This window comes from Schistocerca cancellata, chromosome 4 (assembly GCF_023864275.1).
Source record: "Schistocerca cancellata isolate TAMUIC-IGC-003103 chromosome 4, iqSchCanc2.1, whole genome shotgun sequence".
Classification (NCBI taxonomy): domain Eukaryota; kingdom Metazoa; phylum Arthropoda; class Insecta; order Orthoptera; family Acrididae; genus Schistocerca; species Schistocerca cancellata.
In genome coordinates, this window is record NC_064629.1 from 107,130,362 (window position 1) to 107,146,240 (window position 15,879).

The following is a 15,879-nucleotide window of genomic DNA, read 5'->3' on the forward strand; positions in this document are numbered from 1 at the left end:
ACCTTCAAATCAACGATGAAACACAGATATTGCATCGATATTGAATACAAAAGGAAAAGTGTTGTCTTATTTATAAGAGGAGTAACTCTTCTAATTGTTCGTGCTTTGAGCCTTTCCTGGGACAGCAGTATTAGATTCCGATGCACCATTGCAGGTTTACTGTATCCCTTGGAACTTCATATCAACGATGAAACACAGAAATTGCATCGATATTGAATACAAAAGGCAAAATGTCGACTTATATAAAAGAGGAGTAACCCTTCTAGTACTTCGAGCTTTGAGCCTATCCTGGGACAGCAGTATTAGATTCCGATGCACCATTGCAGGTTTACTGTATCCCTTGGACCTTCAAATCAACGATGAAACACAGAAATTGCATCGATATTGAATACAAAATGCAAAATGTCGACTTATTTACAAGAGGAGTAACTCTTCTAATAGTTCGTGCTTTGAGCCTTTCCCAGGACAGCAGTATTAGATTCCGATGCACCATTGCAGGTTTACTGCATCCCTTGGACCTGCAAAACAACTATGAAACACTGAAATTGCATCGATATTGAATACAAAAGGCAAAATGTCGACTTATTTACAAGAGGAGTAACTCTTCTAATAGTTCGTGCTTTGAGCCTTTCCTGGGACAGCAGTATTACATTCCGATGCACCATTGCAGGTTTACTGTATCCCTTGGACCTTCATATCAACGATGAAACACAGAAATTGCATCGATATTGAATACAAAAGGCAAAATGTCGACTTATATAAAAGAGGAGTAACCCTTCTAGTACTTCGAGCTTTGAGCCTATCCTGGGACAGCAGTATTAGATTCCGATGCACCATTGCAGGTTTACTGTATCCCTTGGACCTTCAAATCAACGATGAAACACAGAAATTGCATCGATATTGAATACAAAAGGCAAAATGTCGACTTATTTACAAGAGGAGTAACTCTTCTAATAGTTCGTGCTTTGAGCCTTTCCCAGGACAGCAGTATTAGATTCCGATGCACCATTGCAGGTTTACTGCATCCCTTGGACCTGCAAAACAACTATGAAACACTGAAATTGCATCGATATTGAATACAAAAGGCAAAATGTCGACTTATTTACAACAGGAGTAACTCTTCTAATAGTTCGTGCTTTGAGCCTTTCCTGGGACAGCAGTATTAGATTCCGATGCACCATTGCTGGTTTACTGTATTCCTTGTACCTTCAAATCAACGATGATGCACAGAAATTGCAACGATATTGAATACAAAAGGCAAAATGTCGACTTATTTAAAAGAGTACTAACTCTTCTAATTGTTCATGCTTTGAGCTTTTCCTGGGACAGCAATATTAGATTCCGATGCACCATTGCAGGTTGACTGTATCCCTTGTACCTTCAAATCAACGATGAAACATAGAAATTGCATCGAACTTGAATACAAAATGCTAAATTTCGACTTATTTATAAGAGGAGTAACTCTTCTAATAGTTCGTGTTTGAGCCTTTCCTGGGACAGCAGTATTAGATTCCGATGCACCATTGCACGTTTGCTGTATCCCTTGGACCTTCAAAACAACTTCGAAACACTGAAATTGCATCGATATTGAATACAAAAGGCCAAATTTCGACTTATTTACAAGAGGAGTAACTCTTGTAATAGTTCGTGTTTTAGCCTTTCCTGGGACAGCGGTATTAGATTCCGATGCACCATTGCAGGTTTACTGTATTGCTTGGACCTTCAAATCAACGACGAAACACAAAAATTGCATCGATATTGAATACAAAAGGCAATATGTCGACTAATTTACAAGAGGAGTAACTCTTCTAATAGTTCGAGCTTTTAGCGTTTCCTGGGACAGCAGTATTAGATTCCGATGCACCATTGCAGGTTTACTGTATCCCTTGGACCTTCAAATCAACGAAGAACACTGGATTTGCATAGATATTCAATACAAAAGGCATAATGTCGACTTATTTACAAGAGGAGTAACTCTTCTAATAGTTCGTGGTTTTAGCGTTTCCTGGGACAGCAGTATTAGATTCCGATGAACCATTGCAGGTATACTGTATCCCTTGGACCTTCAAATCAACGATGAAACACAGAAATTGCATCGATATTGCATACAAAAGGAAAAATATCGACTTATTTAAAAGAGGAGTAACTCTTCTAATAGTTCGTGCTTTGAGCCTTTCCTGGGACAGCAGTATTAGATTCCGATGCACCATTGCAGGTTTACTGTATCCCTTGGACCTTCAAATCAACGATGAAACACAGAAATTGCATCGATATTGAATACAAAAGGCAAAATGTCGACTTATTTACTAGAGGAGAAACTCTTCTAACAGTTCATGCTTTGAGCCTTTCCTGGGACAGCAGTTTTAGATTCCGATGCACCATTGCAGGTTTACTGTATCCCTTGGCCTTCAAATCAACGATGAAACACAGAAATTGCATCAATATTGAATACAAAATGCAAAATGTCGACTTATTTACAAGAGGAGTAACTCTTCTAATAGTTCGTGCTTTGAGCCTTTCCTGGGACAGCAGTATTAGGTTCCAATGCACCATTGCAGGTTTACCGTATCCCTTGGACCTTCAAATCAACGATGAAACACAGAAATTGCATCGATATTGAATACAAAATGCAAAATATCGACTTATTTACAAGAGGAGTAACTCTTCTAATAGTTCGTGCTTTGAGCCTTTCCTGGGACAGCAGTATTAGATTCCGATGCACCATTGCAGGTTTACTGTATCCCTTGGACCTTCAAATCAACGATGAAACACAGATATTGCATCGAAATTGAATACAAAAGGAAAAGTGTTGTCTTATTTATAAGAGGAGTAACTCTTCTAATTGTTCGTGCTTTGAGCCTTTCCTGGGACAGCAGTATCAAATTCCGATGCACCATTGCAGGTTTACTGTATCCCTTGGACCTTCATATCAACGATGAAACACAGAAATTGCATCGATATTGAATACAAAAGGCAAAATGTCGACTTATATACAAGAGGAGTAACCCTTCTAGTACTTCGTGCTTTGAGCCTATCCTGGGACAGCAGTATTAGATTCCGATGCACCATTGCAGGTTTACTGTATCCCTTGGACCTTCAAATCAACGATGAAACACAGAAATTGCATCGATATTGAATACAAAATGCAAAATGTCGACTTATTTACAAGAGTAGTAACTCTTCTAATAGTTCGTGATTTGAGCCTTTCCTGGGACAGCAGTATTAGATTCCGATGCACCATTGCAGGTTTACTGTATCCCTTGTACCTTCAAATCAACGGTGATACACAGAAATTGCATCGATACTGAATACAAAAGGCAAAATGTCGACTTATTTACAAGAGTACTAACTCTTCTAATAGTTCGTGCTTTGAGCTTTTCCTGGGACAGCAATATTAGATTCCGATGCACCATTGCAGGTTGACTGTATCCCTTGTACCTTCAGATCAACGATGAAACATAGAAATTGCATCGATCTTGAATACAAAATGCTAAATTTCGACTTATTTATAAGAGGAGTAACTCTTCTAATAGTTCGTGTTTGAGCCTTTCCTGGGACAGCAGTATTAGATTCCGATGCACCATTGCACGTTTGCTGTATCCCTTGGACCTTCAAAACAACTTTGAAACACTGAAATTGCATCGATATTGAATACAAAAGGCCAAATGTCGACTTATTTACAAGAGGAGTAACTCTTCTAATAGTTCGTGTTTTAGCCTTTCCTGGGACAGCAGTATTAGATTCCGATGCACCATTGCAGGTTTACTGTATCGCTTGGACCTTCAAATCAACGATGAAACACAGAAATTGCATCGATATTGAATGCAAAAGGCAAAATGTCGACTAATTTACAAGAGGAGTAACTCTTCTATAAGTTCGAGCTTTTAGCGTTTCCTGGGACAGCAGTATTAGATTCCGATGCACCATTGCAGGTTTACTGTATCCCTTGGACCTTCAAATCAACGATGAAACACAGAAATTGCATCGATATTGAATACAAAAGGTAAAATGTCAACTTATTCACAAGAGGAGTAACTCTTCTAATAGTTCGTGCTTTTAGCCTTTCCTGGGACAGTAGTATTAGATTCCGATGCACCATTGCAGGTTTACTGTATCCCTTGGACCTTCAAATCAACGAAGAAACACTGGAATTGCATAGATATTGAATACAAAAGGCATAATGTCGACTTATTTACAAGAGGAGTAACTCCTCTAATAGTTCGTGCTTTTAGCGTTTCCTGGGACAGCAGTATTAGATTCCGATGCACCATTGCAGGTTTACTGTATCCCTTGGACCTTCAAATCAACGATGAAACACAGAAATTGCATCGATATTGAATACAAACGGCAAAATATCGACTTATTTAAAAGAGGAGTAACTCTTCTAATAGTTCGTGCTTTGAGCCTTTCCTGGGACAGCAGTATTAGATTCCGATGCACCACTGCAGGTTTACTGTATCCCCTGGACCTTCAAATCAACGATGAAACATAGAAATTGCATCGATATTGAATACAAAAGGCAAAATGTCGACTTATTTACAAGAGGAGAAACTCTTCTAACAGTTCATGCTTTGAGCCTTTCCTGGGACAGCAGTTTTAGATTCCGATGCACCATTGCAGGTTTACTGTATCCCTTGGACCTTCAAATCAACGATGAAACACAGATATTGCATCGATATTGAATACAAAATGCTAAATGTCGACTTATTTACAAGAGGAGTAACTCTTCTAATAGTTCGTGCTTTGAGCCTTTCCTGGGACAGCTGTATTAGGTTCCGATGCACCATTGCAGGTTTACTGTATCCCTTGGACCTTCAAATCAACGATGAAACACAGAAATTGCATCGATATTGAATACAAAATGCAAAATGTCGACTTATTTACAAGAGGAGTAACTCTTCTAATAGTTCGTGCTTTGAGCCTTTCCTGGGACAGCAGTATTAGATTCCGATGCACCATTGCAGGTTTACTGTATCCCTTGGACATTCAAATCAACGATGAAACACAGATATTGCATCGATATTGAATACAAAAGGAAAAGTGTTGTCTTATTTATAAGAGGAGTAACTCTTCTAATTGTTCGTGCTTTGAGCCTTTCCTGGGACAGCAGTATTAGATTCCGATGCACCATTGCAGGTTTACTGTATCCCTTGGACCTTCAAATCAACGATGAAACACAGAAATTGCATCGATATTGAATACAAAAGGCAAAATGTCGACTTATATACAAGTGGAGTAACCCTTCTAGTACTTCGTGCTTTGAGCCTATCCTGGGACAGCAGTATTAGATTCCGATGCACCATTGCAGGTTTACTGTATCCCTTGGACCTTCAAATCAACGATGAAACACAGAAATTGCATCGATATTGAATACAAAAGGCAAAATGTCGACTAATTTACAAGAGGAGTAACTCTTCTAATAGTTCGTGCTTTGAGCCTTTCCCAGGACAGCAGTATTAGATTCCGATGAACCATTGCAGGTTTACTGCATCCCTTGGACCTGCAAAACAACTATGAAACACTGAAATTGCATCGATATTGAATACAAAAGGCAAAATGTCGACTTATTTACAAGAGGAGTAACTCTTCTAATAGTTCGTGCTTTTAGCCTTTCCTGGGACAGCAGTATTAGATTCCGATGCACCATTGCAGGTTTACTGTATCCCTTGGTCCTTCAAATCAACGATGAAACACAGAAATTGCATCGATATTGAATACAAAATGAAAAATGTCGACTTATTTACAAGAGTAGTAACTCTTCTAATAGTTCGTGATTTGAGCCTTTCCTGGGACAGCAGTATTAGATTCCGATGCACCATTGCAGGTTTACTGTATCCCTTGTACCTTCAAATCAACGATGAAACATAGAAATTGCATCGATCTTGAATACAAAATGCAAAATGTCGACTTATTTATAAGAGGAGTAACTCTTCTAACAGTTCCTGTTTGAGCCTTTCCTGGGACAGCAGTACTAGATTCCGATGCACCAATGCAGGTTAGTTGTACCCCTTGGACCTTCAAATCAACGATGATACACAGAAATTGCATCGATATTGAATACAAAAGGCAAAAGTCGACTTATTTACAAGAGTAGTAACTCTTCTAATAGATCGTGCTTTGAGCCTTTCCTGGGACAGCAGTATTAGATTCCGATGCACCATTGCAGGTTTACTGTATCCCTTGTACCTTCAAATCAACAATGATACACAGAAATTGCATCGATATTGAATACAAAAGGCCAAATGTCGACTTATTTACAAGAGGAGTAACTCTTCTAATAGTTCGTGATTTAGCCTTTCCTGGGACAGCAGTATTAGATTCCGATGCAAAATTGCAGGTTTACTGTATCGCTTGGACCTTCAAATCAACGATGAAACAAAGACATTGCATCGATATTGAATACAAAAGGCAAAATGTCGACTAATTTACAAGAGGAGTAACTCTTCTAATAGTTCGAGATTTTAGCGTTTCCTGGGACAGCAGTATTAGATTCCGATGCACCATTGCAGGTTTACTGTATCCCTTGGACCTTCAAATCAACGAAGAAACACTGGAATTGCATAGATATTGAATACAAAAGGCAAAATGTCGACTTATTTACAAGAGGAGTAACTCTTCTAATAGTTCGTGCTTTTAGCCTTTCCTGGGACAGCAGAATTAGATTCCGATGCACCATTGCAGGTTTACTGTATCCCTTGGACCTTCAAATCAACGATGAAACACAGAAATTGCATCGATATTGAATACAAAAGGAAATATCGACTTATTTAAAAGAGGAGTAACTCTTCTAATAGTTCGTGCTTTGAGCCTTTCCTGGGACAGCAGTATTAGATTCCGATGCACCATTGCAGGTTTACTGTATCCCTTGGACCTTCAAATCAACGATGAAACACAGAAATTGCATCGATATTGAATACAAAAGGCAAAATGTCGACTTATTTACAAGAGGAGAAACTCTTCTAACAGTTCATGCTTTTAGCCTTTCCTGGGACAGCAGTTTTAGATTCCGATGCACCATTGCAGGTTTACTGTATCCCTTGGACCTTCAAATCAACGATGAAACACAGAAATTGCATCGATATTGAATACAAAATGCAAAATGTCGACTTATTTACAAGAGGAGTAACTCTTCTAATAGTTCGTGCTTTGAGCCTTTCCTGGGACAGCAGTATTAGGTTCCGATGCACCATTGCAGGTTTACTGTATCCCTTGGACCTTCAAATGAACGATGAAACACAGAAATTGCATCGATATTGAATACAAAAAGCAAAATGTCGACTTATTTACAAGAGGAGTAACTCTTCTAATAGTTCGTGCTTAGTGCCTTTCCTGGGACAGCAGTATTAGATTCCGATGCACCATTGCAGGTTTACTGTATCCCTTGGACCTTCAAATCAACGATGAAATACAGAAATTGCATCGAGTGTGAATAGAAAAGGCAAAATGTCGACTTATTTATAAGAGGAGTAACTCTTCTAACAGTTCCTGTTTTTAGCGTTTCCTGGGACAGCAGTATTAGATTCCGATGCACCATTGCAGATTTACTGTATCAATTGGACCTTCAAAGCAACGATGAAACACAGAAATTGCATCGATATTGAATACAAAAGGCAAAATGTCGACTTATTTACAAGAGTAGTAACTCTTCTAATAGTTCGTGCTTTGAGCCTTTCCTGGGACAGCAGTATTAGATTCCGATGCACCACTGCAGGTTTACTGTATCCCTTGTACCTTCAAATCAACGATGAAACATAGAAATTGCATCGATCTTGGATACAAAATGCAAAATGTCGACTTATTTATAAGAGGAGTAACTCTTCTAACAGTTCCTGTTTGAGCCTTTCCTGGGACAGCAGTACTAGATTCCGATGCACCATTGCAGGTTAGTTGTATCCCTTGGACCTTCAAATCAACGATGATACACAGAAATTGCATCGATATTGAATACAAAAGGCAAAATATCGACTTATTTTCAAGAGTAGTAACTCTTCTAATAGTTCGTGTTTTGAGCCTTTCCTGGGACAGCAGTATTAGATTCCGATGCACCATTGCAGGTTTACTGTATCCCTTGGACCTTCAAATCAACGATGAAACACAGAAATTGCATCGATATTGAATACAAAAGGCAAAATTTCGACCTATTTACAAGAGGAGTAACTGTTCTAATAGTTCGTGTTTTGAGCCTTTCCTGGGACAGCAGTATTAGATTCCGATGCACCATTGCAGGTTTACTGTATCCCTTGGACCTTCAAATCAACGATGAAATACAGAAATTGCATCGAGAGTGAATAAAAAAGGCAAAATGTCGACTTATTTATAAGAGGAGTAACTCTTCTAACAGTTTCTGTTTTTAGCGTTTCCTGGGACAGCAGTATTAGATTCCGATGCACCATTGCAGATTTACTGTATCAATTGGACCTTCAAAGCAACGATGAAACACAGAAATTGCATCGATATTGAATACAAAAGGCAAAATGTCGACTTATTTACAAGAGTAGTAACTCTTCTAATAGTTCGTGCTTTGAGCCTTTCCTGGGACAGCAGTAGTAGATTCCGATGCACCATTGCAGGTTTACTGTATCCCTTGTACCTTCAAATCAAAGATGAAACATAGAAATTGCATCGATCTTGGATACAAAATGCAAAATGTCGACTTATTTATAAGAGGAGTAACTCTTCTAACAGTTCCTGTTTGAGCCTTTCCTGGGACAGCAGTATTAGATTCCGATGCACAATTGCAGGTTTACTGTATCCCTTGTACCTTCAAATCAACAATGATACACAGAAATTGCATCGATATTGAATACAAAAGGCCAAATGTCGACTTATTTACAAGAGGAGTAACTCTTCTAATAGTTCGTGATTTAGCCTTTCCTGGGACAGCAGTATTAGATTCCGATGCAAAATTGCAGGTTTACTGTATCGCTTGGACCTTCAAATCAACGATGAAACAAAGACATTGCATCGATATTGAATACAAAAGGCAAAATGTCGACTAATTTACAAGAGGAGTAACTCTTCTAATAGTTCGAGCTTTTAGCGTTTCCTGGGACAGCAGTATTAGATTCCGATGCACCATTGCAGGTTTACTGTATCCCTTGGACCTTCAAATCAACGATGAAACACAGAAATTGCATCGATATTGAATACAAAAGGTAAAATGTCAACTTATTTACAAGAGGAGTAACTCTTCTAATAGTTCGTGCTTTTAGCCTTTCCTGGGACAGTAGTATTAGATTCCGATTTACCATTGCAGGTTTACTATATCCCTTGGACCTTCAAATCAACGAAGAAACACTGGAATTGCATAGATATTGAATACAAAAGGCAAAATGTCGACTTATTTACAAGAGGAGTAACTCTTCTAATAGTTCGTGCTTTTAGCGTTTCCTGGGACAGCAGAATTAGATTCCGATGCACCATTGCAGGTTTACTGTATCCCTTGGACCTTCAAATCAACGATGAAACACAGAAATTGCATCGATATTGAATACAAAAGGCAAAATATCGACTTATTTAAAAGAGGAGTAACTCTTCTAATAGTTCGTGCTTTGAGCCTTTCCTGGGACAGCAGTATTAGATTCCGATGCACCATTGCAGGTTTACTGTATCCCTTGGACCTTCAAATCAACGATGAAACACAGAAATTGCATCGATATTGAATACAAAAGGCAAAATGTCGACTTATTTACAAGAGGAGAAACTCTTCTAACAGTTCATGCTTTTAGCCTTTCCTGGGACAGCAGTTTTAGATTCCGATGCACCATTGCAGGTTTACTGTATCCCTTGGACCTTCAAATCAACGATGAAACACAGAAATTGCATCGATATTGAATACAAAATGCAAAATGTCGACTTATTTACAAGAGGAGTAACTCTTCTAATAGTTCGTGCTTTGAGCCTTTCCTGGGACAGCAGTATTAGGTTCCGATGCACCATTGCAGGTTTACTGTATCCCTTGGACCTTCAAATGAACGATGAAACACAGAAATTGCATCGATATTGAATACAAAATGCAAAATGTCGACTTATTTACAAGAGGAGTAACTCTTCTAATAGTTCGTGCTTAGTGCCTTTCCTGGGACAGCAGTATTAGATTCCGATGCACCATTGCAGGTTTACTGTATCCCTTGGACCTTCAAATCAACGATGAAATACAGAAATTGCATCGAGAGTGAATAGAAAAGGCAAAATGTCGACTTATTTATAAGAGGAGTAACTCTTCTAACAGTTCCTGTTTTTAGCGTTTCCTGGGACAGCAGTATTAGATTCCGATGCACCATTGCAGATTTACTGTATCAATTGGACCTTCAAAGCAACGATGAAACACAGAAATTGCATCGATATTGAATACAAAAGGCAAAATGTCGACTTATTTACAAGAGTAGTAACTCTTCTAATAGTTCGTGCTTTGAGCCTTTCCTGGGACAGCAGTATTAGATTCCGATGCACCACTGCAGGTTTACTGTATCCCTTGTACCTTCAAATCAACGATGAAACATAGGAATTGCATCGATCTTGTATACAAAATGCAAAATGTCGACTTATTTATAAGAGGAGTAACTCTTCTAACAGTTCCTGTTTGAGCCTTTCCTGGGACAGCAGTACTAGATTCCGATGCACCATTGCAGGTTAGTTGTATCCCTTGGACCTTCAAATCAACGATGATACACAGAAATTGCATCGATATTGAATACAAAAGGCAAAATATCGACTTATTTTCAAGAGTAGTAACTCTTCTAATAGTTCGTGCTTTGAGCCTTTCCTGGGACAGCAGTATTAGATTCCGATGCACCATTGCAGGTTTACTGTATCCCTTGGACCTTCAAATCAACGATGAAACACAGAAATTGCATCGATATTGAATACAAAAGGCAAAATTTCGACCTATTTACAAGAGGAGTAACTGTTCTAATAGTTCGTGTTTTGAGCCTTTCCTGGGACAGCAGTATTAGATTCCGATGCACCATTGCAGGTTTACTGTATCCCTTGGACCTTCAAATCAACGATGAAATACAGAAATTGCATCGAGAGTGAATAGAAAAGGCAAAATGTCGACTTATTTATAAGAGGAGTAACTCTTCTAACAGTTCCTGTTTTTAGCGTTTCCTGGGACAGCAGTATTAGATTCCGATGCACCATTGCAGATTTACTGTATCAATTGGACCTTCAAAGCAACGATGAAACACAGAAATTGCATCGATATTGAATACAAAAGGCAAAATGTCGACTTATTTACAAGAGTAGTAACTCTTCTAATAGTTCGTGCTTTGAGCCTTTCCTGGGACAGCAGTAGTAGATTCCGATGCACCATTGCAGGTTTACTGTATCCCTTGTACCTTCAAATCAACGATGAAGCATAGAAATTGCATCGATCTTGGATACAAAATGCAAAATGTCGACTTATTTATAAGAGGAGTAACTCTTCTAACAGTTCCTGTTTGAGCCTTTCCTGGGACAGCAGTACTAGATTCCGATGCACCATTGCAGGTTAGTTGTATCCCTTGGACCTTCAAATCAACGATGATACACAGAAATTGCATCGATATTGAATACAAAAGGCAAAATATCGACTTATTTTCAAGAGTAGTAACTCTTCTAATAGTTCGTGCTTTGAGCCTTTCCTGGGACAGCAGTATTAGATTCCGATGCACCATTGCAGGTTTACTGTATCCCTTGTACCTTCAAATCAACGATGAAACACAGAAATTGCATCGATCTTGAATACAAAATGCTAAATTTCGACTTATTTATTAGAGGAGTAACTCTTCTAATAGTTCGTGCTTTAAGCCTTTCCCGGGACAGCAGTATTAGATTCCGATGTACCATTGCACGTTTACTGTATCCATTGGACCTTCAAAACAACTTTGAAACACTGAAATTGCATCGATATTCAATACAAAAGGCCAAATGTCGACTTATTTACAAGAGGAGTAATTCTTCTAATAGTTCGTGCTTTGAGCCTTTCCTGGGACAGCAGTATTAGATTCCGATGCACCATTGCAGGTTTACTGTATCGCTTGGACCTTCAAATCAACGATGAAACACAGAAATTGCATCTTTATTGAATACAAAATGCAAAATGTCGACTAATTTACAAGAGGAGTAACTCTTCTAATAGTTCGAGCTTTTAGCGTTTCCTGGGACAGCAGTATTAGATTCCGATGCACCATTGCAGCTTTACTGTATCCCTTGGACCTTCAAATCAACGATCAAACACAGAAATTGCATCGATATTGAATACAAAAGGCAAAATGTCAACATATCTACAAGACGAGTATATCTTCTAATAGTTCGTGCTTTTAGCCTTTCCTGGGACAGTAGTATTAGATTCCGATGCACCATTGCTGGTTTACTGTATCCCTTGGACCTTCAAATCAACGATGAAACACTGGAATTGCATAGATATTGAATACAAAAGGCAAAATGTCGACTTATTTACAAGAGGAGTAATTCTTCTTATAGTTCGTACTTTGAGCCTTTCCTGGGACAGCAGTATTAGATTCCGATGCACCATTGCAGGTTTACTGTATCCCTTGGACCTTCAAATCAACGATGAAACACAGAAATTGCATCGATATTGAATGAAAAAGGCAAAATGTCGACTAATTTACAAGAGGAGTAACTCTTCTAATAGTTCGAGATTTTAGCGTTTCCTGGGACAGCAGTATTAGATTCCGATGCACCATTGCAGGTTTACTGTATCCCTTGGACCTTCAAATCAACGATGAAACACAGAAATTGCATCGATATTGAATACAAAAGGTAAAATGTCAACTTATTTATAAGAGGAGTAACTCTTCTAATAGTTCTTGCTTTTAGCCTTTCCTGGGACAGTAGTATTAGATTCCGATGCACCATTGCAGGTTTACTGTATCCCTTGGAGCTTCAAATCAACGATGAAACACTGGAATTGCATAGATATTGAATACAAAAGGCAAAATGTCGACTTATTTACAAGAGGAGTAACTCTTCTAATAGTTCGTGGTTTTAGCGTTTCCTGGGACAGCAGTATTAGATTCCGATGCACCATTGCAGGTTTACTGTATCCCTTGGACCTTCAAATCAACGATGAAACACACAAATTGCATCGATATTGAATACAAAAGGCAAAATATCGACTTATTTACAAGAGGAGTAACTCTTCTAATAGTTCGTGCTTTGAGCCTTTCCTGGGACAGCAGTATTAGATTCCGATGCACCATTGCAGGTTCACTGTATCCCTTGGACCTTCAAATGAACGATGAAACACAGAAATTGCATCGATATTGAATACAGAAGGCAAAATGTCGACTTATTTACAAGAGGAGAAACTCATCTAACAGTTCATGCTTTGAGCCTTTCCTGGGACAGCAGTTTTAGATTCCGATGCACCATTGCAGGTTTACTGTATCCCTTGGACCTTCAAATCAACGATGAAACACAGAAATTGCATCGATATTGAATACAAAATGCAAAATGTCGACTTATTTACAAGAGGAGTAACTCTTCTAATAGTTCGTGCTTTGAGCCTTTCCTGGGACAGCAGTATTAGATTCCGATGCACCATTGCAGGTTTACTGTATCCCTTGGACCTTCAAAACAACTATGAAATACTGAAATTGCATCGATCTTCAATACAAAAGGCAAAATGTGGACTTATTTATAAGAGGAGTAAATCTTCTAATAGTTTGTGCTTTGAGTCTTTCCTAGGACAGCAGTATTAGATTCCGATGCACCATTGCAGGTTTACTGTATCCCTTGGACCTTCAAAACAACTACGTAACACTGAAATTGCATCGATATTGAATACAAAAGGCAAAATGTCGACTTATTTACAAGAGGAGTAATTCTTCTAATAGTTCGTGCTTTTAGCCTTTCCTGGGACAGCAGTATTAGATTCCGATGCACCATTGCAGGTTTACTGTATCCCTTGGACCTTCAAATCAACGATGAAACACAGAAATTGCATCGATATTGAATACAAAAGGCAAAATGTCGACTTATTTACATAGGGAGTAGCTCTTCTAATAGTTCGTGCTTTTAACGTTTCCTGGGACAGCAGTATTAGATTCCGATGCACCATTGCAGGTTTACTGTATCCCTTGGACCTTCAAATCAACGACGAAACACAGATATTGCATCGATATTGAATACAAAAGGCAAAATGTCGACTTATTTACAAGAGGAGTAACTCTTCTAATAGTTCGTGCTTTGAGCCTTTCCTGGGACAGCAGTATTAGATTCCGATGCACCATTGCAGGTTTACTGTATCCGTTGTACCTTCAAATCAACGATGAAACACAGAAATTGCATCGATCTTCAATACAAAAGGCAAAATGTCGATTTATTTATAAGAGGAGTAAATCTTCTAATAGTTTGTGCTTTGAGTCTTTCCTAGGACAGCAGTATTAGATTCCGATGCACCATTGCAGGTTTACTGTATCCCTTGGACCTTCAAAACAATTATGAAACACTGAAATTGCATCGATATTGAATACAAAAGGCAAAATGTCGACTTATTTACAAGAGGAGTAACTCTTCTAATAGTTCGTGCTTTTAGCCTTTCCTGGGACAGCAGTATTAGATTCCGATGCACCATTGCAGGTTTACTGTATCCCTTGGACCTTCAAATCAACGATGAAACACAGAAATTGCATCGATATTGAATACAAAAGGCAAAATGTCGATTTATTTACAAGGGGAGTGGCTCTTCTAATAGTTCGTGCTTTTAGCGTTTCCTGGGACAGCAGTATTAGATTCCGATGCACCATTGCAGGTTTACGGTATCCCTTGGACCTTCAAATCAACGATGAAATACAGAAATTGCATCGAGAGTCAATACAAAAGGCAAAATGTCGACTTACTTATAAGAGGAGTAACTCTTCTAACAGTTCCTGTTTTTAGCGTTTCCTGGGACAGCAGTATTAGATTCCGATGCACCATTGCAGGTTTACTGTATCCCTTGGACCTTCAAATCAACGATGAAACACACAAATTGCATCGATATTGAATACAAAAGGCAAAATATCGACTTATTTACAAGAGGAGTAACTCTTCTAATAGTTCGTGCTTTGAGCCTTTCCTGGGACAGCAATATTAGATTCCGATGCACCATTGCAGGTTTACTGTATCCCTTGGACCTTCAAATCAACGTTGAAACACAGAAATTGCATCGATATTGAATACAGAAGGCAAAATGTCGACTTATTTACAAGAGGAGAAACTCATCTAACAGTTCATGCTTTGAGCCTTTCCTGGGACAGCAGTTTTAGATTCCGATGCACCATTGCAGGTTTACTGTATCCCTTGGACCTTCAAATCAACGATGAAACACAGAAATTGCATAGATATTGAATACAAAAGGCAAAATGTCGACTTATTTACAAGAGGAGTAACTCTTCTAATACTTCGTGCTTTGAGCCTTTCCTGGGACAGCAGTATTAGATTCCGATGCACCATTGCAGGTTTACTGTATCCCTTGGACCTTCAAATCAACGATGAAACACAGAAATTGCATCGATATTGAATACAAAAGGCAAAATGTCGACTAATTTACAAGAGGAGTAACTCTTCTAATAGTTCGAGATTTTAGCGTTTCCTGGGACAGCAGTATTAGATTTCGATGCACCATTGCAGGTTTACTGTATCCCTTGGACCTTCATATCAACGATGAAACACAGAAATAGCATCGGTATTGAATACAAAAGGTAAAATGTCAACTTATTTATAAGAGGAGTAACTCTTCTAATAGTTCTTGCTTTTAGCCTTTCCTGGGATAGTAGTATTAGATTCCGATGCACCATTGCAGGTTTACTGTATCCCTTGGAGCTTCAAATCAACGATGAAACACTGGAATTGCATAGATATTGAATACAAAAGGCAAAATGTCGACTTATT